This window comes from Crinia signifera, unplaced genomic scaffold (genome assembly GCF_055691185.1).
Source record: "Crinia signifera unplaced genomic scaffold, ASM5569118v1 HAP2_SCAFFOLD_122, whole genome shotgun sequence".
Classification (NCBI taxonomy): domain Eukaryota; kingdom Metazoa; phylum Chordata; class Amphibia; order Anura; family Myobatrachidae; genus Crinia; species Crinia signifera.
In genome coordinates this window covers 259,583-283,877 of record NW_028142015.1, presented here as the reverse complement: position 1 = coordinate 283,877, position 24,295 = coordinate 259,583, and the positions used below count along the sequence as shown (strand labels likewise).

Here is a 24,295-nt window from a genome sequence, read left to right as displayed (position 1 = left end):
CTCGGTGACACTACAGAGAAGCAGATCATCTGCATACTGTAGCAGGACAGAACTATGGGGGGGGTGCCATGGAGCCAATGTGGCTTGGAGGATTATGCTATAGACCACGGGAGAGTCAATATAGCCTTGGGGTAAACGACACCACATTAATTGTTTACCTTTAAATGAAAAAGCAAAGAGTAATTGGGTCTCTGTGTCAATAGGAATACTTGAAAAACGCGTTTTTTAAATCTATGACATTAAAGTGGGTTGCGTTTGCAGGGATTGCTGAGATGAGTGAATTGAGGTACTATGGGTGCAATAGGAACAATGAGATCATTTACTTTTCTCAAGTCTTGTACGAATCTAACAGAGCCATCGGCCTTAGCAACAGGGTTGATAGGTGTCGAGTAAGGTGAGACAATGTACCTGAGTATGCCTTGTTCGAGGAAGTCATGTATCATAGGTCTAAGACCTTCAATCTTTTCTGGTGAGAGTGAATATTGTCTGCAAAACACGGGTTGTGTATCTGGTTTGAGCTTGGCTTTGTATGGTGTACAGGGTATGAAGCCAGTGTCATAAGGGCCAATGGCCCAAATTCTATCATCAATTTGATCAAGTGAGTTGTCCAGAGTATTTTGTAGTGACACAAAGTGTGGGGAGGTGACTTGGAGCCCACTCCCTTGTGGAGAGGGTGAGATGGAGATGTGGAATTTACTAAACAAGTCACGGCCCAGTAAGTTAACAGGACATTCTGGGATGATCCTGAATTGGTGTATCCCTAAGTGTTTTCCCTTGTCAGAGCGTATGATAACTGGGTCAGTCAGGTATGTGTCAGTGGGTATCCCGTTGATTCCCATTGAAGGAGTAGTCTTTTGCAGTTCACCATCATAGTTAAGAGAACACAAAACACTGGTTGTTGCCCCACTGTCTACTAGAAAGGACAGTTTTTTATCATCAACATATAATGTGATGAGGGGTGAATCTTCCCAATGAGTAGTGAACTGTGCAAAAGATGGGATACCCTCCTCCGGGCCCCGTCAATGTGCAGGGTCAGACCAGTCCACTCTGAAACGTACATGGTCTTGAACTGATGTTGAGTGTGGTCTGTATGGTCCCTGTTGGGGTCTGGGAGTGTAAGGTTGTTGTGGTTTCTGGGGAGGGAGTGGACAGTCCCTAGCCCAGTGTGTATTCCGGCCACAGTTGAAACAAGTTGTTTGTCTTGGTACTGCACCAGTATTGTTGTAATCTCTGTTGTATGGAGGCGCACGGGGTGTTGGACCCTGAGGGGGTCTATATGGTCTTTTCTGGTTATTTTGTGGGATCCCCCTATTTGGTCTATTTGGTGGGCCTCTGTTATTATTTTGGAAGTTGTGAGTAGAAGTGACGACAGTCTTCTTCATATCAAAACATCCAGCAGATTCTTTTTCATATAAGTGCTCACTAAATTCAGTGAGTTTGTCAGATGTCCAGGTAGAGACATTCTGTTTGACTGGCGTGGAAATGGAGGGGTGTAGGTTATTGATAAAGGTGGAAATGAGTAAAGGGAATATTTCAAGAAATAGTCCCGTTTCCTCAGTCCAGCATCTTTTAAATCTCTTCCAAAATTCAGTGACTGTAGGTTTCTATTTACATGAAACTGCAATAGGCAGCGATGTTCAGTGTTAGGGAGAGAGAGGCCAATACTGCAGCTTCCCCCTCAGACCCCCCTCTTCCAGCAAAGACACAGAAGCCTAGCAGGAATCCGCCGTACACCCTGAGAGCTCAACAGAAAATAGATCTTTCAAAGCTGAACTGGTGTACGGTGATTTCATTCCACATGTCAGTTATCTCCTGTGCTTTGTTAAGGGGATAGTCTGCAGCTGTTTACTATATTGCAGGGATCGGGGTATTAATACTGGGGACTTGATTCCAGTCCCATCTATTATATTGTCCACCTCATGGATTAACAAGGTAATAATTTGTGGGCAACATATTCCTTACATATTTCACTAGGTAATGGGGGTGGATATTTGACAGTAGTTTTACTTTGCTTTGAACCCATGTTTACTATAAGTCTGTCTATGATGTCTTTGTGAAAATAATTTCCACTTCTTTATTTGTTGTTGATGGGTATAATCTTCACTATAGTCTAAGAAATATAATATGTCAGATTTCTCAGGTAATTTTTGAATTTGTTCTATTGATTTGGGACAGATAATTGGATAAGTGAAGAGATTAATCGGTATTGATGTCACAAAAGGTGGATATGGTTGATCAATGTATTTCTGAATAACGTCAGTGCGCAGATGACAGCCTAAAACAAGGACTGCTTCCGCAACAGTGCCGCTAGGCAGAGATGTAAGTGTAGATTTGAATCTTATGAGTTCACTATTGGCAGATATTAACTTTGGCCAATAATCGTCTCTTTCAGGGTTATGGTACCAGAGTACTATACTACACTGGCAATCTAAACAAGTTCCTATTTGTGGTGTTCTAGGATGTGACATATATGACTATAATATGAGAGCGTGAAAAATTCAAAGTTTACAGACTAGGGACGCTGTCACAGAAAGGCAGGTATAACCTATAGCAGCAATCTGCGAGAGTTAGTCTTTGTCTGTTCACTTTTAGAATTATGTATTCACTTTAGACATCTCATAAAATTTTTAAATGTATAATGATTTTGTTAGTGGAAACCACAGACTGTCTACGTGACAGTGGATAGAGTCCAGTGGTTTTGTTGCTGAGAACTGTATGTGAAGCCTCACGTTGCGTTACTCCGAGAAGGAGAGCATAAAGTCCGCAAGTCTGTTGGCATACAGTAGTCAGATTAGACAAATGGTGAAGTTATTGTGCGTGAACTTACCAGCCGCACGGTTTACAAGGAAATACAGATATCACGAGTGTGTATACTCACCAATCACACAGGGATATTGAATGAAAGAAAAACTTATACTTTAAGACAATACAATAAAGACAATTGGCCAATAAAGAATGGGCGTTCAAAGTGAGGTACTATTTAGACTAAAGACCCCAGGTCTCCTTCGTACTCCAAGTACGGCATCTGATCCTAGATCAGGTTATGTGCACAAAAATAGAAGACTTTAACTTCTATGATAGAAGACTCTAACTTCTATATAAGACATTCAACATACCCCAGGCATGGTGTCACAGGTTCAGGATCGAGTATGTCCGTAACCTCACAACAGATTCAGGCAGACTGTAAAATCTTTATGACATCTGTGTAGGAATGGACCTCGCATCCCGGTGGCCGAGCCCCCACTTGAAGAGAATCGATCATACGCCGATGTATCGATTGTCTGATCTATTAATTACCTTATTTGACCTCAGTGTGAAGACCCCTTAGAGCTCCGTGAGAGTGTAACCTCATATGATATGACCAGTAACGATGACCACAGATACAAGGTTGAACTCTGATTTAATGATGACGAAAACAACATATTTATACACAACAAACGACGCTGGTTCAATTACATGATTGGTTAATATTTGGTGCAGAGGTAGGGAAATAGCAGTGTCTTTGTGGGGTGGCTTATACATCGCCTTGTGTAGTATTCGTTAGTTATGAGAAAGCACAGAATGTACAGTGTCTAAGGAAAGTAACAAAGTTTATGATAGCAGCGAGTACTGGAAAAGAGCCAGGATATAACCACCTTGAAATCAGCAGGGACAGACATAGAGAAACAAGATGGCTGATTAACCCTTCAATGAAAACAAGATGGCTGATTAACCCTTCAGAGACAGTGTATGTATGTACTTTGTATGTACTGTATGAATGTATGTATGTATGTATGTATGTATGAGGGAGACAGTGTATGTATGTATGTATGTATGTATGTATGAGGGATACAGTGTGTGTGTGTGTGTATGTATGTATGTATGTATGTATGTATGTATGAGGGAGACAGTGTATGTATGTACTGTATGTATGTATGTATGAGGGAGACAGTGTGTGTATGTATGTATGTATGTATGTATGTATGTATGTATGTATGAGGGAGACAGTGTGTGTATGTATGTACTGTATGTATGTATGTATGAGGGAGACAGTGTGTGTATGTATGTATGTATGTATGTATGTATGTATGAGGGAGACTATGTATGTATGTATGTATGTATGTATGTATGTATGAGGGAGACAGTGTGTGTATGTATGTATGTATGTATGTATGTATGTATGTATGTATGAGGGAGACAGTGTGTGTATGTATGTATGTATGTACTGTATGTATGTATGTATGAGGGAGACAGTGTGTGTATGTATGTATGTATGTATGTATGTATGTATGTATGTATGTATGTATGAGGGAGACAGTGTATGTATGTATGCAGGGCTGGTGCTAGGGTGTCCGGCGCCTTCCTTCAAACCATAAATTTTGCGCCCTTTCACATTGCCATTGCAACAAGCTGCAGCCCGATTGTGGGAGCATATGCCACATGCTATCCTATGGAGGATCTCAGGTGCATGTACATGTATGCATACACCATCTCAGTGCTGTGTCTGCAAAATGTTTCAGGCACTACACGAGAATCGCATACGTTATGGGCTAGATCGCATCGCACGGCATGCGATCCGAAAGCAGTACAAAAAGTATGTGCAGCACATACTCTTTGTACTGTGCATTGCGATGCCCGCAGAGGCGCACATCGCAGCGTGTATGGCCACCTTTAGGCACATAACCCAGCCCATTATTTAAAAAGTGTCTAAATGAATATAAAAAAACCTACAATTATTAAAAAAATTGTTATAAACATGTATAATAAAAGACTCACTGTTCTTTTGCTGTTTAACTCTTGCGCAGTCCCTCCTCTTCTATCTGCGTAGGCAGGACTCTGAGGACGCCATTACACCCCTCTCGTGACTGAGGGTGAAAGGAGGGGAGAGAAGGAGGAGATGGAAGAAGAGGGAGGCGGTGCTGCTGTCTGGTTGTCATTTGATTGACAGCTGACAGGGGCAGGGAGCAATGGGTAGGGGCGGATCCGGACATGACATGTCATCCAGGCATTCACAGGCAGCGCTACATGCCTCAGCGCAAGTGTCCGTGAGGAAGAGGGGGCAGGGGGCAGGGGCAGGTCGCAGGAGGAGGACAGTGTGTGCGCAGTGCAGGGAGCTGCTCAGCCTCTCCATACTGCCGCCCGCTGTCAGACAGGCACTGTGGGCGGCGTGCAGGCTGTGTGCACTCGCGGTGCAGGGAGCAGCTGTTTATACTGCCACTCGCCCGCTGTCAGACAGGCGCTGCGGGCGGCGTGCTGGAGGCAGTGACAGTGAGGGCTGAAGCAGCTTTAGCAGAGCAGGGAGGGAGACAGCACCTTTTCAGCATGGCGCCTCCCTCTTTGCAGGAGCTGCTGAGTGGGTAGCGCCGGCCCTGTATGTATGTATGTATGAGGGATACAGCTTGTGTATGTATGTATGTATGTATGTATGTATGAGGGAGACAGTGTATGTATGTACTTTGTATGTACTGTATGTATGTTTGTATGTATGTATGTATGTATGTATGTATGTATGAGAAAGACAGTGTATGTATGTATGTATGTATGTATGTATGAGGGAGACAGTGTATGTATGTACTTTGTATGTACTGTATGTATGTGTATATGTATGTATGTATGTATGTATGTATGTATGTATGTATGAGGGAGACAGTGTACAGTATGTATGTATGAGGGATACAGTGTGTGTGTGTATGTATGTATGTATGTATGTATGTATGTATGTATGTATGTGGGAGACAGTGTATGTATGTACTTTGTATGTACTGTATGTATGTATGTATGTATGTATGTATGAGGGATAAAGTGTGTGTGTGTGTGTGTGTGTGTGTATGTATGAGGGAGACAGTGTATGTATGTATGGATGCATGTATGTATGTATGTACAGTATGTATGTTTGTATGTATGTATGAGTGAGACAGTGTATGTATGTATGTATATATGTATGTACTGTATGTATGTATGTATGTATGTATGTATGTATGTATGTATGTATGAGGGAGACAGTGTATGTATGTATGTATGTATGTATGTATGTATGTATGAGTGAGACAGTGTATGTATATATGTATGTATGTATGTATGTATGTATGTATGCATGCATGTATGTATTTATGTATGTATGAGGGAGGCAGTGAATGAATGTTTGTACAGTATTTATGAGGGAGTCAGTGGATTTATGTATGTATGTATGAGGAAGGCAGTATAAGTATGTAATTGGGCAGTACGGATGGTGTAATGGTTAGCATTACTGCCTCACAGCACTGAGGTCATGGGTTTGATTCTCCCCGTACTTTGATTCTCCCCGTATATTCTCCCCGTACTTGCGTGGTTTCCTCCAAGTACTCCGGTTTCCTCCCACAATCCAAAAATATACTGGCAGGTTAATTGGCTCCCAACAAAATTAACCCTAGAATGTCTGTGTGTGCGTGTGCATGTGGTAGGGAATATAGATTGTAAGCTCCACTGGGGCAGGGACTGATGTGAACTATTCTCTGTAAAACGTTATGGAATATGTGTGCGCTATATAAGAAACTGTTAATAAATAATAATAATAATGTGAGACCCCATTCCCACCCATCTGTCCGTCTGTTTGCATGTCTGTCCATCTATGTCTCCATATCGTGCTCTGTTGCACCGTCTATGCCTGCCCCCTGACTGACTCTCTCTCATGACTCTTTGTGTCTCCCCAACTCTCCCATCTCTCTCTCCCTCCCCGACGCTGCCCATCTCTCTCTCCCTCCCCGACGCTGCCCATCGCTCTCCCCCTCCCCGATGCTGCCCATCTCTCTCTCCCTCCCCGACGCTGCCCATCTCTCTCTCCCCGAAGCTGCCCATCTCTCTCTCCCTCCGTGACACTGCCCATCTCTCTCTCCCTCCCTGACGCTGCCCATCTCTCTCTCCCTCCCTGACGCTGCCCATCTCCCTCTCCCTCCCTGATGCTGCCCATCTCTCTCTCCCTCCCCGACGCTGCCCATCTCTCTCTCCCTCCCCGACGCTGCCCATCTCTCTCTCCCTCCCCGACGCTGCCCATCTCTCTCTCCCTCCCTGACGCTGCCCATCTCTCTCTCCCTCCTTGAATCGTACTGTCTGTGTCACTGACATCCTCTCTCTCTCTCCTTCTCTCTTGCTCCCCTCTTTTTCTTTCTCCCTCTGTTATACACTCTCTCTCTCACTCGTCGCATCCCTCCGTCTCTCTCTGACACCCTGTCTCTCTCCTTGATGTCCTCTATCTGTCTCATCCCTTTCTCACACCACCCCACCTCTCTCTTAAGGCCCCCATACACTATGCGATTTTGGTCCGATTTCATCAGATTTCGGCACTTTGTGCCGATAATCGGATGAAATCGGCCCAAAATCGTATGTGTGTGATATCTGATCCGATCCGATGCGCGGTCCCGTGCGCATCGGACCGGATCAGGGAGGTCGGACGGTCTGTACATACGATCACGTCCGACCTCCCTGTATGCAAATGCCTGCCACCTGACAGGCATATGCATGCAGACACCGGGCGGGCAGCGGCGGCGGCCAGCGGTGGTGGGGGCGGGCGGCGGGTGCGGTGAGCGCTGCTGACCTGGCCGGGCAGTGTACTTACTTACACAATCACATAGCAGCAGCGGGGACGGGCAGCGCAGTGGCGGCTATTATATTTTTAAAATACTTGTCAAATGACCGGCCGCTCTCTGATTGGCTGTGAGCTCTCCGGCCAATCAGAGAGCGGCCGGTCATTTGACAAGTATTTTAAAAATCTAATAGCCGCCACTACGCTGCCCGTCCCCGCTGCTGCTATGTGTAAGTAAGTACACTGCCCGGCCAGGTCAGCAGCGCTCACCGCACCCGCCGCCCGCCCCCACCACCGCTGGCCGCCCACCACCACCGCTGGCCGCCCACCACCGCTGGCCGCCCCCAACACCGCTGGCCGCCCCCACCCCCGCATCCGCCGCCGCTGCCCGCCCCCACTACTGCCGCTGCCCGCCCCCACTACTCCTCACCGCCCTGCAGCTCCCCGGGGGTTTTTTTTTTAACATGGGATAAATCGCATGCGATTTATCCCATGTAAAAAATGGCACATCAAGTGCCAAATTGTATGTGAGCCTCCCGGGGAGCTGCCGGGCGGCTCGCAGGTAAATTGGGTCCGACTTGTCCCTAGGACAAGTCGGCCTAATGTATGGGGGCCTTTACTCTCCCTCTTTTTCCATGAAATCCTCTATCACTTTCTGACCCCCCCAGAGGCATTGTAATGAGGGGGAAGGGGATTTAGCTATGGGGCCCTGAATGCTCTAGTTACGCCCCTGGCAGCTGCAATCTACTCACAGTCATCTGAAACTTCTCATATTAGTGATCCATGCTGAATTAGGCCCTACAGTATGTCCTATACAGCAATGACCCGCAAACTATGCCCCACACAGTATTGCCCCACACAGTATTGCCCACACAGTATTGCCCCACACAGTACTGCCCACACAGTATTGCCCCACACAATAATGCCCCACACAATAATGCCCCACACAGTATTGCCCACACAATAATGCCCCACACAGTATTGCCCCACATAATAATGTCCCACACAGTATTGCCCACGCAATAATGCCCCACACAGTATTGCTCACACAGTATTGCCCACACAGTATTGCCCACACAATGATGCCCCACACAGTATTGCCCCACACAGTATTGCCCCACACAGTATTGCCCCACATAATAATGCCCCACACAGTACTGCCCCACACAGTATTGCCCACACAATAATGCCCCACACAGTATTGCCCACACAATAATGCCCACACAGTATTGCCCACACAATAATGCCCCACACAGTACTGCCCCACACAGTATTGCCCACACAATAATGCCCCACACAGTATTGCCCACACAATAATGCCCACACAGTATTGCCCACACAGTATTGCCCACACAGTACTGCCCTGCACATTAAGCCCCTCACAATTATGCCCTGCACATTGGGGGTATTAAGACCTCAGCATTGTGCACGTGCATATGGATCACTGTACGCCTGCCTGTAGCCAAACAGCGACAAAAATGAGCATTTCTTTTCATCGCTATTTGACTGGCAGGAAGCCGATGTTTGGGGGGTGTCACCCAGCCACTATCTGGGAGTGTCAGGGGAACCACTGGCCTGCCGAAACATTTTAGGGAGGGTCCTGTGACATCAGCTCCGGCCTCAATCAGTCTGTCTCTGTCGCACAGTAGGATCTGGGTTTCGCACAGACTGAAAACCCAGCTATTCGCTGATTGATGTGATTTTCACAAGCCATTTTCAGGGCAGGATTTCCCTCTGACTGGGTGGTGACTAAGGGGCCCATTTATTATTGATCGTATTTACAATGCAATCTGGGCTGAATATTACCGCCCAGGATCGCATTGTAAACACATCACAGGGATGTATCATCCCTGAGGGCGCAGGGACAGGGCTCCGAAAAGAGTCCGTCCCTGCGATGTCCGGAGCCGGGTGCCAGGGGGTCTGCGCTTGCGCGGTTAGCGCTGACCCCCCGCCAAACGCACTGCAGCCCAGGCAGTGCAATCCCATAGCCATAGGCTACAATGGGCTATTGCCATCTCAGCTCCGCTCCAGAACAGCCTCTTTGTATCACAGCCGCCGAGTAGGTCCTGGGCTACGCAGGGGCAAACGCAGGATTCTCATGGGGGGGTTTCCGTATGGGATAAGGTCAGAATCCTGGTGGTCAGGATGTCGGTGTTCAGTGTATGCCAGCATCCCTACTGCCTTCATATAACCGGCCATCAGGATGCCATCAACGGAATCCTGACAGCCTGCATCCCGATTAGTAAGTATGTGGGGACTGCTAGCTTGCGCCCAGGGAATGGAGGTTAGGGATAGGCACTAGTGAGGGGACATAGGGATAGGCTGCGGAGCAGGGAGAAGGGGGTAGGTTTAGGCTGCAGGGTTATGCACTTAAGGGGAGGAATAGGGTCAGGCTGCATGGGGGGGTAGGATTAGGTTGCTAAAAGGGAGAGTTAGGAGGGCAGGCGAGCAGTGGCGTAGCTAGGGTGGAGCAGGCGGAGCACTTGCTCCGGGCGCTGTAATATAACCTGGCGCCGGAGCCGTGCACTCTGCTGCCGGCTCCCCCGCCCTGCTCCCACAATTCGCCCGCTCGCCATTCCCCGCTGTGCCGGCTGGAGACGGAGTCCCGGACACATGAACTCATACATGATCTGACCAGGGACTCCATTTTTTAAAATGGGCGGGTCCCCTGGGACACGCCCCACGCTGATTGGTCGGGCACTGGCAGGATCGACATGGATTCCTGGGCGGCAGCTTCGCGGGAACGTGGCGGCGCAGGAGTCACCGGCTGGGAGGGGGAGTCAGGAGCGGCAGATGGGGAGGACAGCAGCATTGTCTGGTCAGTGGGCAGAACCACCCCCACCCCGGTGCCTATTCATTGCCGCACGCTGCCCCGGGCTTTGAGCTTGTAGCACCGCGCTAGTTGCAGGGCGGCGGGTGGGAAGCTGATGTTGAAAAGACTGGCCAGACGTTGGTTGGCTGAATTCTCTCAGCTAATCAGTGTCCTTTCAAAATCAGCAGCGCCTCCCGCTGCCGGGCAAAATAGCGCTACAGCTACAGGATTCCAGCCGTCGGCTTCCGGCAGCGGCTGGGAGACAGGCATGCACCCTGGCAGTGTACGTGTGTATGACATGTGAGAGCTGGGCACCTTTAGTGGCAGAGGCTGGGAGTCTCCATGGTGGCTACCATCATCTCCCTGCTGACAGCTCTGTGTCACATTACACTGTTTGTGTAATGGTGACGAGTGTGGTGGCAGTAGAGTGACCCCAGGTAGGCAGGGCCATGGACCGAGGGCTGCAGCTGGGAGCAGAGTGACAGGAGGGCAGCTATCAGTGAGAAGCAGGGCAGGGACACAACACAGAGGTCCGACCGCTGCTGGTGGCTTAGCCTGCTGTCCCCGCCCCCTCTTATAGATCTTAGGTTGGGGCCGGCTGATGTGCATTGTGCACTGCAGGAACATGTATAGGTCTCGGTAAGCGGCTGCGGCTGATGCCTGCCTGGTGCTTCCTGCCCGACACCCGGCAAATAAGCTTCCAGTCGCAGCAGATCCCTGGGGCAGTGCCGTCTTGGTCATTGGGGTAGGCCCCTAGAATCCTTGGGGCCCTTAGGCAACTGCCCATTGTGTAAAGACGGCACTGGTGTGCGTAATCCTGGCACAGTAGGTCAAGGTGCCTCTGTGCACAAGTGGCACTATTGTGTGGGACTCAGAAAAACACAATTATGACCCCATTTTTTGGACGTGAGGGGTCCCAGGGACCCACTATTTTTTGGCAATTATGTGTCAAATGTGTAATGGGCATTACGGTTTGTTATATAGTATGTAATGGGCATTACGGTGTGTTATATAGTATGTAATGGGCATTACGGTGTGTTATATAGTATGTAATGGGCATTACGGTTTGTCATATAGTATGTAATGGGCATTACGATTTGTTATATAGTATGGAATGGTCATCATGTGTGGCTTTATGTGTAATTGGCATTATGGCATGTGGCTTTATGTGTAATTGGCATTATGCCATGTGGCTTTATGTGTAATGGCTATTACAAAGTTCACAAAAATGTGCAATGGGCATTATTGTATAATGTTAGGCCACACACCCTTTATCACCGCGCAAGAGCCCCGCATACTAAAAATTGGGGGGGGGGGCCTTGCTCCGGGCACCGTGGCGCCTAGCTACACCACTGCAGGCGAGAAAGGGCTAGGCTGCCGAAAGAGCCCCTGTCGGGATTTACAGTATGGGGATGCCTGGCTCGGTCAGGTGACCGCTGGTATCCTGAGCGCAGGGATCCTGTAAGTATCCCTTCCATACATATACACACACACACATATATTCAGCAAAATCAGAACTCCAAGGGGAACTTAATCATGAAATCACAGCATGTCCCCTACTGTAGTTTGTAAATATTCATACAACTGTACAAACATATACACAGTATACTTACAAACAGACATACACAAAGGAGACACACACACAAACACACAGTCAGTGGTTTAAATATATAAATACATACTACAGGTGCACACACACATCCATCCATACAGCAAAAACATACATACATACATACATTCATACATACAGATGGGGCAGGATACATCCTGGCTGGCGGATCGCAGGAACGTCCCCGCTGGCGATCCGCCAGCAGCCTCGCCATCCATCAGACTGAGACGCGCGTGCGGGGCGACGGAAACCCTGTCCGTCTCCGCCTCAGGGAGATGGACAGGGTTAGGGGGGGTTAGGGGGGGGGTGCGGGCAGGTGGCGGGGACCCGGGTTACCGCCGACAAGCCGGCGGGGACCCGGGGGAGCGGATGGAAGCGCCGTCGGAAGGGGACGCGTGCGCCTCTCGTGCGCGCGCGTCCCCTTCTCGCCATCGACATGGCGCTGGCGGGGGATGGCGGCTGGCGTCGCCAGCGCCATTCCCTGCCAGGATGGGTCTAGCTCCATCTGTACATACAGCAAAAACGCACAACATACTTAAACCTCCCAACAAATGCAATAAACATACCCGCACACAGCAGCATACAGGCAAGTACACACAGCCGCCCATAAAAATGCAGCCATGATTATTTACTAAACAGTGTAAACTTACCCAGCAGGTCATTGTCCGTGCTCCTCTACCACCCGCCGCCATTGCCGCCACCCCCGACCTGCATATCAGCCACTGTCTCCAGGAGTCCGGCTGCACCACTGCGCTATTGCCACCACCCCTGACCTGCATGCCATCAGTCACTGCCTCCGGGAGTCCGGCCAGCCTGGCTGCACCACCGCACCATTGCCGCCACCCCTGACCTGCATGCAGTCAGTCACTGCCTACGGGAGTCCGGCCAGCCCGGCTGCAGCACCGTTTAGCACTAAGTCCTATGGGAACAGTAATGCCTGGCAGTGATAGGGGCTTGCATGCGGCAGCAGCTCCCTCAGGCCGGGGGATGGGGCAGGGGCAACGGCCGCTTAAATATCCGTGGCACTTGAGCCACGTAAAATATATCAAATGCACAGATAGATCGGGGGGAGGGGTTTCCAGGTACTCGGAAACCCCCCCTGCATGCGCGCCTGGTGCTACACACACAGTGGGAGCCATAATTTCATGGGGAGCCGCATGTGAATAGATTTGCCGCTATTCGCAGTCCTATACTAAGCAATTCCCAGGCTTGTACGGGGCGGGATTTTACATAGTAACATAGTTTGTGCACGTGAAAAAAGACATTCGTCCATCAAGTTCAACCTATAACTGATCTCCTGTGGTGTAAATGACCCAGATGAGGTTACCGTCTATTCATTATAACTCCGGATCACCCACAGAGGCTGTCCAATCTGTGCCCACTATAGGACATTATATTAATGATTGTACCCCTGTATACTATTTTCTAATAAAATAGTTTTTCCAATTTTTAAACATATTAACTGAATTCTCCTATCACATCCTTCTCTGGCAGAGTACCACTGTTTTTTTTTACTTTTCCCATCATGTACTGGGTCCACGTATACCTGGTGGGCGAATATAAATCTGTTGCGAGCGAAGTGGGCCCGTGAGAGTCAGTGGCGTAGCTTTGTTTGGGGCGCCCCCACCTGCCGTTAATGGGGGGGGGGGCGCCCCCCTCCCCGCCCGTCCGGCCGCCTGTGCCCCCTCCAGTGCCCCCTCCCCCCATTGCCGCATGCTTACCTGTACGAGCGTCCCGGCTCCCCTCCTGGCTTCAATTAATTCTATGCAGACGGACCACGATAAAATGGCCGCCCCCATACCGCAGACAGTTTCAGAGAACAGTCTGCTTTATGGGGCGGCCATTTTATCGTAGTCCGTCTCCATAGCATTGATTGAAGCCAGGAGGGGAGCCGGGACATGCGGACAGGTAAGCCTGTGGGGGATGGGGGGCGGGGGGATTACTATAGCACCGCAGCCCCCCCGGCGCCCCCATATGCACAGCGCCCCCCCCCCGTGCGACCGCGGGGGCTGCGGTGCTATAGTTACGCCACTGGTGAGAGTACAATCCAGTCAAAAAAAGAATATAACCTACACCTACGTAACTTACAAATGAAATAAAAAACACTGTGAAGGCATCTAACAACTTCCGCCCTCATCTAACATCACATCCTAGTCAAAAAATGGTAACCAGAACCGTACACTGTATCCTACATGAGGCTATAACAATGATTTATACAGTGGCATGATTACACTGTTTTCCCTAGCCCCTATGTGCCCTTTATGCATGCTAATACCTTATTTGGCCTTGCTTCTGCTCCTTGACATTGGGCAGTGCTGCTAAAGCCCCATACACACTAGAAGATCCCTGCTGACCGCGGGGGGTCTGCAAACACACTTGCCGATGCTGCACTGGAGAAGGCCAATGCCAGGGGGCGGAGTGACGGTCATGAGCAGATGTGTATAATAACTAAGAGGGAGCAGGTGTGAGGCATTACTAATGGGGGCAGGTGTGAGGCATTACTAATGGGGGCAGGTGTGTGGAATTACTAATGGGGGCAGGTGTGAGGCATTACTAATGGGGGCTGGTGTGTGGAAATATGAGGGACATGGAATAATGTGAATTTTTACTACTTTGGTGTAAAATTTCACTCATTCCGTGTGGCATAATGTGACTTTTGGCTCAGTCTGTATGGCATAATATGTAAGAGGCAAGTATAAGGGGCCTACTATTGTGTTGCATGTTGTGTAAAAGGGTATATGGTGTGCTACAATACATTCGAAGACATACCGCCTTTTTAGTGACCACACACCCTATTTCTAGAGTGCGGCCCTCAAATATCTGCTGGAAGTATTAAGTGGACCCCCAGCTGAAATAATTGCCCACCCCTGATCTAGATGTACATCATCAGCCTGGGACACCTGCTGGAAGACAATTAATTGGTGGACTAGACAGTAGCAGCCTCACCTAAACAGAGATCCTATGCCACACTGTAACATATTCTCATCTCAATATTACCTAAAACAAAGACTGACGCATGAGAAGACCATAGATTATGTAGCAAAACAGTCAGAGAGGTACAGTATTCTAATGGATGTAATTGTATAATGTGTATTAGTGGCTACTGGGATACAAGATTAATACAGTGCTATTACATGATCAAGGGCGTAACTACCATAGGTGCAAGGGATGCAGCTGCTATGGGGCCCAGAGCTGAAGGGGGCCCATCTTTACTGTCTGATATCCCTTTCAGACATAAAAATCCCAAAAACCCAGGTATTTCCCGGATACAAAAACCCGGGTAGAACTAGGCAGCAAGGTGCTGACCCCCTTTCACACAGGAGCAAAAACCCGGGTATTTCCCGTGTCGACCCCTTTCACACAGAAGCTGGATTTTTCCTGCAAAACTCTGTGTGTCATAAGAAAAGGACAGTTTTAAATGCACACAGAGATGAGGTCATCAAAAGTGGGTGGTGACTGCTCACTGCATTGCATTAACCATGGCATGACACAAGGATATGTTGTAAACAAGTTTTATTGTTTTTATATACTGGAAGGTACATGTCACCTCACATGGCTGTCAGTATATTTGCAATGTTTGAGTACACTGTGGCATCTTTGAATGCTTTTAGACCAAAACGCCGGGTCGCACCCGGCTTTTTGGACCCTGGTTGAAGCCGGGTGCGACCCGGCGTTTATGGGCATTTACACCGGACGCAGTGGCGTAACTAGAAATTTTGCCCCCCCAGCCAAAAAAAATCTGGTGCCCCCCTCCCATTTTTTGGAACCTATATCATTCCATAAAGGGTGTGTGGCAATGCTTATTAGACAATATGCCACACACTGTAATGTCTATTACATATTATACTACACACCATAATGACCCTTACACATTATTCCCCTTACCATAAAGCCCATTACACATTATGCCACATATTGTAATGTCCATAACACATTATGCCACTCAAAGTTATGCCACATTATGCCACAACGTAATGCCCATTGCACATTATACCACACACCTTAAAGTCAATTACACATTATGCCACACACCGTAATGCCCATTACAGAATATAACACATTATGCACACATGGTGAAACCCGATATATATTGAATGAGGTCAGCTTCCAGGCAATCAGGTTGCTGGTGTTCAGTATATCGACACTGGCATCCCAACTGCCATTAGAACACTGAAACTGGAACATTTAAACACATCAGGATGCCAACAACGGAATGTCAACAGCCAACAATTAGCCGTAAGTATGCTGTAACGGGTTAGGGAGAGGCCAAGGTGGATTAGGGATAGGCAGTACTGGGGGTAGCGAGGGGTATGGTTAAATATCAGCTGGAGCAGGGGCAAGAAGGAGGATAGGGGCATTCAGTGCAGAGGCTAGGGAAGGGGTATAGCAGCTACTAGGTTTAGAAGTGTACATACATTGCACTTTAAGCTGCCATATTGAAAGTTATTTCCAGTGCTGCTGCAGGCACCATTGACACCACCTCTATACCCCATGCACGACCAGCAGCAGGAACCGGGGCAGCCTCTGGGAAGGGAGCACCATCCTGGCACACAAACATATGAGGGTGCCCTAAATGAGCGCCAGTTACCCCATCTCCTGACCCGAAACCAAGCAAAACACATCTTACCAGATGCTAGAACTGCAGTCAGGAGAGGACACTGAAGCGCGGGGATGGCAGTGGGTCACAACCATTATCTTGAAGGTCACGACGGGTGCTTTGTGATGGTCGCTCCTCCTTGGCTCTGCGCGTGTGAAAGCTTGGTTGGTCTCTAGGACAGGAAGGGTGGAGTCTGCACTGCAGCAGCAAGTTCTGCTGCCCAGGAGACACGCTGCTGCTGTGGGAGATGAAAAAGGATGATCATAGGTCAGAGTACTCTGGTGCTGCTGCCAGCAACTCAGGGCAAACAATTGGGGTGCAGGAGCATAACTAGAACCTTGTGGGTCCCATTGCAAAATATATAAAGGGCGAAATGTAATAGGGTGCGATTTTTAGACTAAAAAAAAATCGCACCAAATCGCACCTTTAAAAATCGCGTTTTTTGCCGCGAATTCGCATATGTAATGAGATGCGAATTAGCGGCAAAAAATGCGATTTGCCGCGATTTGCCGCGATTTTTAGTCATGAAAATGTGCGCATTTTCAGTCATGAAAATGTGCGCATTTTCATAAATGCGATTTTGTTCCCAAAAAAAAAAGTTAAAAAAAAAACGGCGTGGGGTCCCCCCTCCTAAGCATAACCAGCCCCGGGCTCATTGAGCCGGACCTGGTTCCAAAAATACGGGGGGACAAAAAGCATAGGGGTCCCCCGTATTTCTGAAACCAGCCCCGGACTCTTGGACCGGTCCTGGTTCCAAAAATACGGGGGACAAAAAATCTGGGGGTCCCCCGTATTTTGAAACCAGCACCGGGCTCCAACAGCCCGCGGTGTCATGCCACAGCCGGGGGACACTTTTTATACAAGGTCCCCCGGCCAAAACATGAGCACCGTGGCTGGTCAGCCTTGGACGGGGTACCTGGAGGAGTGGGGACCCCCCCAATAAAGGGGTCCCCCCCCCCCAGGCTTCACCCGTCCAGGGCTGAAGCCCGGGGCTGTCACCGGCGTCCGTGGCCAGTGGACGCCGGCCTGATAGGGTTAAATTCATCATACATTACACACTACATTACATTGCTTTTTACCGGCGAACTACAAGTGCCAGCAGACCTCCCCCGCATGCTGGGACTTGGAGAACCACAAGTCCCAGCATGCGGGGCATTAATGGGCCCGCTGGGACTTGTAGTCCACCTGTAAAAAGAATGTTTATAAAAAACACACACACAGAGAAGTACAAGTTTATTACACACACACACCTCAATTTTACACCAGCGTTACTTACCATTCCTGGATCCAGCGCTGGTCTGGCTGCTTTACAGCCGGCTCCCCCCGAACTGACAGGCAGCGGGGAGAAGCGGCTGTCTCCGTCGCTTCTAACAGCCTCTGTAGCGCTGTCCGAGTGCTACAGAGGCTGAGAGCGTGATTGGCTGAGCTACAGTATGCGTCTCCATGGAGACGCATAGCTCAGTCCTGATTGGCTGAGCTATGCGTCTCCATGGAGACGCATACTGTAGCTCAGCCAATCACGCTCTCAGCCTCTGTAGCACTCGGACAGCGCTACAGAGGCTGTTAGAAGCGACGGAGACAGCCGCTTCTCCCCGCTGCCTGTCAGTTCGGGGGGAGCCGGCTGTAAAGCAGCCAGACCAGCGCTGGATCCAGGAATGGTAAGTAACGCTGGTGTAAAATTGAGGTGTGTGTGTGTAATAAACTTGTACTTCTCTGTGTGTGTGTTTTTTATAAACATTCTTTTTACAGGTGGACTACAAGTCCCAGCGGGCCCATTAATGCCCCGCATGCTGGGACTTGTGGTTCTCCAAGTCCCAGCATGCGGGGGAGGTCTGCTGGCACTTGTAGTTCGCCGGTAAAAAGCAATGTAATGATATGTATGATGAATTTAACCCTATCAGGCCGGCGTCCACTGGCCACGGACGCCGGTGACAGCCCCGGGCTTCAGCCCTGGACGGGTGAAGCCTGGGGGGGGGGGACCCCTTTATTGGGGGGGTCCCCACTCCTCCAGGTACCCCGTCCAAGGCTGACCAGCCACGGTGCTCATGTTTTGGCCGGGGGACCTTGTATAAAAAGTGTCCCCCGGCTGTGGCATGACACCGCGGGCTGTTGGAGCCCGGTGCTGGTTTCAAAATACGGGGGACCCCCAGATTTTTTGTCCCCCGTATTTTTGGAACCAGGACCGGTCCAAGAGTCCGGGGCTGGTTTCAGAAATACGGGGGACCCCTATGCTTTTTGTCCCCCCGTATTTTTGGAACCAGGTCCGGCTCAATGAGCCCGGGGCTGGTTATGCTTAGGAGGGGGGACCCCACGCCGTTTTTTTTTTATAAAAACACTTTTACACATTTTTATTAACAGAACCATGCACAGATCTCAATGATCTGTGCATGGTTCTGTCAAAATCGCCTGTCAGAACCTGATCTATTTTTTTTGCGATTTTTGGTAACATTGACCAAAAATCGCACCCTATTACATTTGCGAGTTGTATACTTTATAATGGGAAAACATCTGGATGCGAATTGAAATGTGACTAAAAATCGCACTTAGAAAAGTGCGATTTCGCGGTAAAAAGTGCGATTTTTTACCGCGATTTTCAACCTATTAAATGTGCGATTTTCGGAAAATGTGCGATTTCGGCCGTTTTTGACCAAAAATCGCACATGTCTAAAAAATCACACCCTATTACATTTCGCCCAAAGGGTCTGATTCTCTCTCTCTGACACTTTCTTTTTCTTTCCGTCACTGTCTCTCTATTTCTCTCTCCTTCACACCCCCACTCTCTCCATAGCATTTCGCTGTCTCGTTCCGCTCTTTCCTTCATACTCACCAATCGGGATTCTACCTGTCAGTATTACGGCATTGGCATCCTGACTCATTTGAAGTTCAGCGGCCGCTCTTCTAAAGGCATTAGGGATACTAGTGTCGCTATACTGAACGCAGGCATCCAGGGACCAGGGGCTAATAGATAGCAGACACACAGGACATACCATATATACAGACACACATCACATACATGCACATACCATACATATATATATACAAACAGGACATACATGCACACATACCATATATACAGACACACATCACAAACACGCACATATACCATACAGACACACATCATATACACGCACATACCATACATATATACAAACAGGACATACATGCACACTACAGTAATCACACGCATGCCATACATACACACAGGACATGCCATACAGACACGCACACACACGTGCACATATCATTCACACACAGTACATAAAAGCACTCATACCTTAGACACAAAGGACATACACGGACACACACATGGCATACTGGTACAGATACCATACATGCACACACACAGCATATTTACATACACACACACACACACACACACACACATACAGCATACACACATGGCATACAACCACAGATACCATACAACATGCACACATACAGCATATTTAGAAACATACACAAGCTATAGACACACAGAGCATACACAAAAAGTATACATACATACACACATACAGCATATTTACAAACACCAATACTAAAGCAAATAACCCCCACAAGCAATGGAGGGCACCCAGTTTCCATATACCAAGTCCTCCCCCTTCCCACTGCAGCTACCAAGACATAGTACTCACTGGGCCAGCTTACATTAATGGTGCCCACACTTTTCTCCCCTGTCCATGCCCCTGCAACTGGCACCCACAACAAGGGACACAAACCTGTAATCAGCATGTCACCCCTTCATAGCTCCGTCTATCAGGCAGCCCCATGTCCTGGAGACAGAGAGAGGAGCTTCCTGACAGCCGAGGAGCTCAGCTCAGTGTGCGCTGCATCGCCATCTACAGGCGGCTCAATAGTATATACCCAGCTTCCTCCCAGCAGAGCACTGAGCAGAGCTTGCACGGCTTTGAGAGTGCCGTGACCCTGCTACGCCCCAGTGGCACCGGCTCCCCCCCGCGACGGCTGGGGCTGCCTAGCCATAGCTACGCCACTGACCGGACGGGCTTAAACGCCCGCACCCCCCTCCCGCCCCTTCCTGGCGCTTGAAGATGACAGCGCGATGTCATCTTCAAGCGCCGATCGACGCCACCGTACCCGTAACGCTGCTGGGGGCAGCCCAGCACTAAGGTAAGCTGCTAGGCTGCCCCCAGTCCCCGCACGCACCCCCCGCCATTGGACAGGAGGTGAATGGATGCCGCACACAGGCATCCGTTCACCTCCCTCCCCCGCCGCCGCTGCTGTCTGCAGAGTATAGCAGACAGCAGCGCCAGCTGTCAGTGTCAGACTGACAATCCGTCCAACCTGCGGACGCTGCGGTCCGCAGGTTGGACGTTCCCCATTCATGTAAATGGGAGCCGGGTCATCCGACCAGGCGTTCCCATTTACACCGCCCTCTACCCAGGTCCTAGCCGTGTTCTACCCAGGTCAGGACCTGGGTAGAAGTCCCGTGTAAAGGGACACGGTGTTAGGGATTTACCATACTTGCCTACTTTCGGAAACTGGTTTCAGGGAGATTCCATACCTCACAAGTTGTACATGGTTAAAACCAGGACCTGCCACGCCAGAGGCGTGGCTAATCCGGGATGGGGGTGTGACTACAAAGAAGGTGGGTGTGGTCTCCAGTAAAGTGGGCATGGAGAAGTGCAGTGACACCCATTTTCTTCATTTTTTTCTCTGGTGGCTGGCCACTAGCAGGCTTTGCTGGCCTGGGTGGCTCTTGTGCGGACTACGGGCAGCGGTGCTTGGCAGGCCTCTTAGGCATGATTGTGCCAGGCTCCGCTGTGCTGTCCAGATTTTTAGATGGGGATTGATTATTCTGGGGTTATAGGGAGGGCTATGCGGGGCATTGGGGGACTGGTGGCTAAAAGGTGAGCCTCCTGCCAGCTACCAGCCTACACATACACACACACGCACACAAATACACAGGACAGTGTTCTCCTATACACAAACATACAATGCCAGTGTACTCACACACACTAACAGGGATCAGTACCTAACTACACACACACACACACACACATGGGTCACTACCAGCCTACACACACACACACACACACACACACACACACGGGTCACTATCAGCCTACACACACAACCACACAGGGGCACTGCCAGCCTACACACACACATACATACACACACACACACAGGGGTCACTGCCAGCCTACACACACACACACAGGGGTCACTACCAGCACACACACATACACACAGGGGCCACTACCAGCCTACACACACACACACACACATACACACACATTGGCCACTACCAGCCTACACACACACACACACACACACACACACACGGGTCACTACCAGCCTACACACACACAAACACACACACAGGGGTCACTACCAGCCTACACACACACACACACACACAGGGGTCACTACCAGCCCACACACACACAAACAGGGGTCACTACCAGCCTACACACACACAGGGGTCACTACCAGCCTACACACACACACACACACACACACACATATAGGGGTCACTGCCAGCCTACACACACAGGGGTCACTGCCAGCCTACACACACACAGGGGTCACTAGCAGCACACACACACAGGGGTCACTGCCAGCCTACATACACACACACACAGGGGCCACTACCAGCCTACACAGACACTCACAGGGGCCACTACCAGCCTACACACACACGGGTCACTGCCAGCTCTTATAGTTACACCGAGGTCACCTACACACATATTGGTGTCAGTGGCAAGCTCCAGTACAAACACACACACACACACACACAAACACACACACACACACACAGTACCAGCCAGCTTGGAGGTAGAAATACTGTCACCATGCACTAACCTGAGTACGGAGCACTCAGCACTGCACTCCTGCTCCTCCCCCAGCCTGTCCTCTGAGCTGCTTCCTGTTCTAGCTCCCGGTCACTCCCCCTGTCACTGTCTTCAGCCTGCAGCTTCCACAATGCGGGGGTGAGGTGAAGACTCTGCAGCTGCTACTGTAAAGTCTCCCTGGAGGCTCTGTCTGCTGGGCGCGCGGCAGCACTGCTTACTATGCACGCTAGTGCCAAGCTCCGCCCCCCCATTTGAAACTGGACTTTGAAATTCCGGGGGATCGGGAGGGCTTTGCGGGGGACCGGGGGACTGGGGGCTAAGGCGGGAGGCTCCCGCAAAATGCGGGAGCATCGGCAAGTATGGGATTTACACCGCCGAAGATCTGGGTCTGACCCGCCACTGACCCGGATTTTTCGGTGGTGTAAAAGGGGTATTTGACTGTCCCAGTCATCTGTTTGCCGATATCCTCCTCCCCTCTCACTGCCAGCAGCTCTCACCTTTTGCTTCTAGCAGTGGGCCATGCAATCCTTTCTTCAGCTCCCTAATGACCTCAGAGGCCAGCCCCATTGCCATGCCCTCCCAGCCAATCAGAGAGGCCCTTCCTCACAACCAATCAGCCAGCGCCCCACCAGGAGAGCCAATCAGTGCCTAACAATGTGTAATAATCCCAAAAACCCGGGTCGTTTCCTTTCAGACAGCCGGCGACCCGGGTTTTTGGAATACAGACCCGGGAAAAACCCAGGTAAATTCCTGGGTTGAAGCCCTGGCATTTTAGACCCGGTTTGACCCTATCAGACAGAAAAAAACCCGGGTCTACCCTCCTCGACCAGGGAAATTCCCGGGTCTTTTTTTCTGTCTGAAAGGGGTATAAGTAATGTGTTTTACATACATATGTCTCCATCAGTTGCTAAATAGGGGGCCCTTACAAACCTTTGTTATGGGACCTACGAATATCTAGTTACGCCTCTGACAGCCAGCAGACAGTCATCACCCACTCTGCTACCATTATTCCCCAAAAACTTCTGATGCGTCCTCCTAATCCCCACCTTTGTCAGTGCTATAGCCGCCCCCAATAGTTCAGCCCTGTGCATGTTACCGTCTTCCTGTACATCCTCACAATTATAACACTGCGGACAGCCCCTGAGTGCGGGAGGGTGTTGCGTGGCGCCATGACGCGATGCACACTGGCTGGGACCCACAATGAACTACTGGGAACCACTTGTGAGGGCCAGAATACATTCTCAACACCTGCCGTGCCCAATATATCTTATTGCCTGTAAGTAACAAGACATTGGTTCCTCCAGCACACTGAATAGTAATAGTAACCAATCTTGAACACTACATGATAATAGAATTCAGAGATATTGGTTACATATACCTGCGCAGGTGTATGATATGCCCCCAAGCCATGTCAAGGCTTCTCTGTATATTGGGGGTCCCTAGCGCTATATCTAGGTGCAGGGTGTGGCACCCCAAAAACTATCATAAGCTAGGAGGCCCAGTGCGGCACGCCAGTGAAATACTATAGTGTTAATAATTAGTGATAGGAAGCAAAGCTATATATAAAGAGAGAGATAAAATAAAAAATGGAATGCAATTAAAATAAGAGAAAGATAGTGTCAGTGAGGGAAAAGTGTTAATAGAATGTAAGGGCATGCCGCACTAAAGCCACCCAGCCCAACCAGTCCAGGGGCACCGCACCCCACACCACTGTTACCCTAAATTGCGTCTACAATTAGTCAGCAAGAAGCCACATGATAACGGCTCCTTACTTGATATATCTGAACTAAGAGCTACCTACCTTGGAGCAACCCCAGACTACTCCATGTGGCATGTCAGGACCTGCATCTCCGCCTAATGCAAGCTCCTCTCTGCCTCTCACAACATACATACAGATAGTGGTAGATGCTAAAATTAGTTCAGTACT

The 24,295-nt window shown here is 49.5% G+C and overlaps 1 protein-coding gene across 2 annotated transcripts in view; it reads right to left on the bottom strand.

Annotated features, from left to right (window-relative positions):
- LOC146052759 (prefoldin subunit 4-like) overlaps positions 1 to 20,412 on the bottom strand; it is a 64,734-nt gene extending 44,322 nt beyond the window's left edge. The window contains exons 1-2 of one of the 2 annotated variants that reach the window (XM_083167943.1): positions 20,272 to 20,412; positions 16,586 to 16,793 (exon numbers count right to left, since the gene is read on the bottom strand). The gene's annotated coding sequence lies outside the window, so the exon portion shown is untranslated. The remainder of the gene's footprint in view (positions 1 to 16,585; positions 16,794 to 20,271) is intronic. The other variant, XM_083167944.1, reaches the window with a different exon arrangement.
- Positions 20,413 to 24,295: the final 3,883 nt, after the last annotated feature.